Here is a 4,867-nt window from a genome sequence, read left to right as displayed (position 1 = left end):
GTGGGATCTTCCCGGACCGGGGCACGACCCCGTGTCCCCTGCATCGGCAGGCGGACTCTCAACCACTGTGCCACCAGGGAAGCCCCTTCTTTATATTTAACAAAAATCCCCATCTGCTGTAGTTTTTGCCTATTAGCGCATTGTTGGTGGCTGTTGGATCATAGCCCTTTGAGAGATGGCCCTTGTTGGAGCTTTGAACTAAGTTTTTCCACAACTTCTTACAACTTTCTCCTCCTTTTATACATGCATTTAAAAATCAGTAATAGTAACTTGTTGAGTTCTAGTATGTGCCAGTCACTGTATTAAGTGCTTTATTTATCCCTGTCACTTAATCATCCAAACAATCCTTATTTTTACCTCCCTTTTGCAAATGAAGAATCTGTGTTTTAACGAGGTTAAATGATTTGCCCAAGTTCATGTAGCCAATAAGAGGCTACTGTGGGGTTCAAATGTAAAACCCCAAGGCTCCAAACCCATGTGCTTTGAAGAACAGAGGTTCTCTTATGGTCCTAAGGCACCAGGTTACATAGCATGTTGAGAGACGGTTGTCTAAAATAACTACAAAAGTTTTGACTTACTGTTCTTTTCCTAGAAATGAGAAGAACAGATGTTAGCTGAGGTCACCCTGTCCTTTTAATTTTCGCATAAGTCCGATCCCATATCAGAGTGGACAAGTCCAGTGCCATCTGCAATTTCTGCATATTTCAAGGAGCTTATTGTATCAGTGTTCTATTGCTGCTTCAACAAGTATCCCCAAACTCAATGGCAATAGGAAGAAAATAGGGGGAAGAAGCCCCACAAAACAACAGTGAATTTACTATCTTGTGGTTCTGGAACTCAGAAGCCTGCAGAGGTCTCACTGGGCTAAAGTCAAGGATCTGGCAGGGCTGTTCCCCTCAGGCTCTGTGGTAATCTGTATCTTTGCCTTTTCTAGCTCCTAGAGGCCACCCACATCCCTTGGTCCGTGACCTCCTTTCTCCATCTCACAGCCAGCAAGATTGCAGGTCTGTGACTCTTCTGTGGTCATATCTGCCTCCATCACTCCTCCCTTCTCTTCTGCCTCCGTCTTCCACTTTTAATGACCCTTTGATTACACTGGGCCCACCTGGATAATCCAGGCTCGTCTCTGTTAGAGTCAGCTGATTAGCAACCTTAACTGCATCTGCAACCATAATTCGTATGTTCTGGGTATTAGGATATGGACATCTTTGGGAGGACCGTTTTTCGGCCTACTACATTAACCTTTTCAAGATAATTTCTGGCTCTGAGTTTCTGTTCTCATGAAACTGTTGAACTCTCTTCTGTCTTGCCTCCCTCTCCTGTACTTTCTGCTCCTGCCAGCCTGAACCAGAATGCAGCCTTCTCAGCGACCTGCAAAACCACTCACACGAGCAGGACTTACTGATGTTTTGGGGCATGGAGGAGAAACTCAAACAACTTGAATTTCGAAATGCAGAACCTCCATCTTTTTAGTCCCTTATCCCACTATACACCTGGGAATTTTGCTGCTATTGTTTGTTTATTTATCACCCTTCTTTGTAAGCTCCAGAATTCTGCCATTCTGCCCCGTCTTCCTCCCGTCACGTCCAACTTCCTTCTCATTCTTTCTCTTGCCTCCCCTAACCTTTCTTCTCTCTCCCTCATTACCAAGTTTCTGTTCATTCTCTTTGTATAACAGTTAAATTCTTTTTTTTTTTTCTTTCTGTTTTTGTAGAACAAAAACCCTCTGGGTTTCAGTGTGTCCTTCCACATTTCTTCACCAGGGCTTTATCTTCCATCTTCAGTGAGAATTATCAGTGTCTGTCTGTAAACAAAGACATCTCCCTTTTCCCCACTTCAAACCGTCCCCCTCAAAAAAAGATTCTGATCTTAGCTGTGAAATGAATATTTTTTTGCCCTGCTGTGCAGTAGACAGCCCTTACCTTGGGCTCATAGTTAGGTTTTTCCCAACAAGTAAAAGTAGGTCATGTGCAAATAATACTAGGTTTCTATGTGAAAATAAATATATCAAATAGAGGAAAGGCTTATTAACTCATTACCAAAAAAAAAAAAAAAAAAGCATTTTCTGAAGGAAATAGGTTAACTATTTAACACTAAATTTTTATGAATAATTTGTTGTCAGTGAGCTATTTTCTGATTTAAACAATCAAGGGGAAGAGTATATTTCCTAAACAGGTACTCACTGAGAAATTCATCCAAAATGAAACTTGTTCACGTGAAATATTTAAAAACAAAGGATGTATTATAGTATCTGTAGTCTGTTCACTTCAAGTAAGCACATTGTTGCAAGTTCCAGTGAGCTGAACTTCGCCTTCAGATATTTCTACTACTAGCCTTGTTTGAAAACTCGGAGCACTAAATCAGCGCTCCAGTACCAGTCCATGGCCCGGGGGTTGGGGACACCTGTGCTAAATGTTAGGCAAATTAGAGAGTGGGTTGTGTTCTTCCCATCACTGCTTCTGCTCTTTGTAAAGGTGCCAGTTTCCTTCCTACTTTTTCATACAAACTTTTAACATACTAAAGATACATCAGTTACTTTTGCTACCCAAAACTACACCCATCCCAATAATACATAGGCAGGGAAAAGAAAACTTATAAAATTTAGTAGCTGTTTTCACACCATCTAAATATGTCAAAAGGAACATAGTGAAATGAATTTCACCATATACTCACCTGCCTCCACCCCTAACTCCACTTGGGGTCCTTGACTAGGATTCTCAGAGCAAATGAAGGCCACGTGGTGCTGTGATCCAGCCTCCATCTGTGTGTGGGGGTGTCTCTCCAGCACCTGGGTCAGCACCTGGCATTTAGTAGGTCTTCAGTAAGAGCCAGCTGAGTGAATGAGTGACTCATGCTTCAAATACAAACATCAGTAAATTAATAGAATTGTTTGTTGGGCTCTGAGAAGAAGCTTAGAGCCCTTTGGCCTTCCTAGCCTCACTTTTTTGATAGTTGGGGCATGGCTGGGAATTTTATTCTGTACTCGACAAAAAGGCTAGTACAACTCCTGTATTAAGCTACTTGCTCTGGAGAAATTTTATGATAAAATGTTAAGAAAAATAGAGTTAAATATCCAAAATGCCTTAGCATTGTCATTTGCTGTTTAGATAATGGATGGCTGTAATTTTCTTCTTTATATGTTTTCTATATTTTCCTCAATGAGTATTCGCTATTCAGATAATAAGAAAAAGCAAACTCTTAACAAGAGGAAATATCTCTTCTCAAGATATGATTTGGCTAGAGAATGAATCAGAGACATACAATAAGAGAATCGTAAATGCACAGATCCCTCCCCTACACACTCGGTCTCAAAATTCAGGAACAGTAAACTCAGGAGCAAAATAGATTCAGATGGTGAAGGATGCTTGTATTCAAAAGTAGCAAGTGGCAGTGTCCTAAACAGAAATGGTGATTAATATGTGGATTAAATATGATAATGAAGAGACAAAGACAAAATGGGGAGTGCTTCACACCATGCTTTACACATAATAAGTACTCAGTAAAGGGCAATTTGTTATGATACTGTTACACTAATATGCATGGTCAATTGCTAAGAAAATTATTTTGTAACCCCTGGTAGAGGGAGGAAGCTTCCAGCCTTGGCCAGGGGAAGAAGTATCCAGTGTCTGTACTTTTTTAAAGTTCTGTATGTGATTCTCATGTGCAGTCAGACTGATATCCCCGTACTAGAGTCATAACCCAATAGAATATCCAAAAGACCAAGGGCAGTGATGAATGGACTGCAACCCAAGATTTCCTGCTGCAGATGAGTGGTTCAACTCAGACTGAACAAGAGGCTCAGAGTCGAAGATCAGAAAAGCAAGCTAGTCATTTCTTCTCATTTGACCTAATATGATTGGTGGCGGGGGAGGCAGTACGGTACAAGAAACAAGTACCAGATGAGTTAGTCATGCAAGTGGCTGCCAGGACAGAAGTTTCATCCTGAATCCAAGTCATCATGGGTTTGGGTCCCCGATAGTAAAAGACCTGCTTCTCTGGGGCATGGAGAGGATTCCGCAAGAGGCTGAGGCTGGAAGTATGAGGCAGAGTGAAAAGTAAACCAGTAGAAACCAGTGATCTTGAGTTTGGGTGTCATGCTGGGTGATGGATGTGTGCGGTCCTCCGTGCCACGTGTGCGACAAAGCCCCTGGAGTGTCTGTAAAACAGCGGATTCCTGGCCAAACCTCAGACTTGACTGATCACAGAGCTCTGGGTTGTGGCCTAGGAAGGGGCACCAGCAACAAGCGTTCCACATCATTCTTGTAAGTGCTGGAGTGACATCCGAGTCAAGATGCTAAGTAACTTAGGCTGCATTTACTGTTGGCCTCAGCCAGTTAGCCTATATTGGTTAAAAGATGATCCCACACAGGGGATTTTGATGTGTTAGGAAGTTTGCTAAATACCTCACCTGTTCTGAATCATTTAATCCTGATAACCCTGGGCAGTGTAGGTTTTATCACCCCAGTTTATGTGAACTTGACTGAAGTTAAATAACGAATAAGCAATGAAGTGTGGATTCTGATTCAGGGGTGTCTGAGTCCATATCCCCTCCACTTCCACAGCCTCCTGCTATTCCCCTAATGTCATAGAAGAAAGAAGTGGAGAAAGATTGTGAAGCCAGGACTATGTTTCATTGTAGAGAAATCTCCCCTTAGCAAACCTTGGGGGAGTGGTCAGTGAACAGTTAACACTGAGATCAGTAGCAACGGGCAACCCATCATGGTCAGCTTTTTTTTTTTTTTTTTTTTTTTGTGGTATGCGGGCCTCTCACTGCTGTGGCCTCTCCCGTTGGCGCGCGCAGGCTCAGCGGCCACAGCTCACGGGCCCAGCCGCTCCCCAGCATGTGGGATCCTCCCGGACCGGGGCA

At 42.7% G+C, this 4,867-nt stretch overlaps 1 protein-coding gene across 1 annotated transcript in view; it reads left to right on the top strand.

The window, feature by feature from the left end:
- Window positions 1–4,867, top strand: part of ANO6 (anoctamin 6) — a 137,272-nt gene that overhangs the window by 108,957 nt on the left and 23,448 nt on the right. The window lies entirely within an intron of this gene.

The sequence above is a fragment of the Lipotes vexillifer genome, unplaced genomic scaffold (genome assembly GCF_000442215.2).
Source record: "Lipotes vexillifer unplaced genomic scaffold, Lipotes_vexillifer_v1.1 scaffold794, whole genome shotgun sequence".
NCBI classification, from domain to species: domain Eukaryota; kingdom Metazoa; phylum Chordata; class Mammalia; order Artiodactyla; family Lipotidae; genus Lipotes; species Lipotes vexillifer.
The sequence above is the reverse complement of the archived record's forward strand: the minus strand, read 5'-3'. Positions and strand labels throughout refer to the sequence as shown.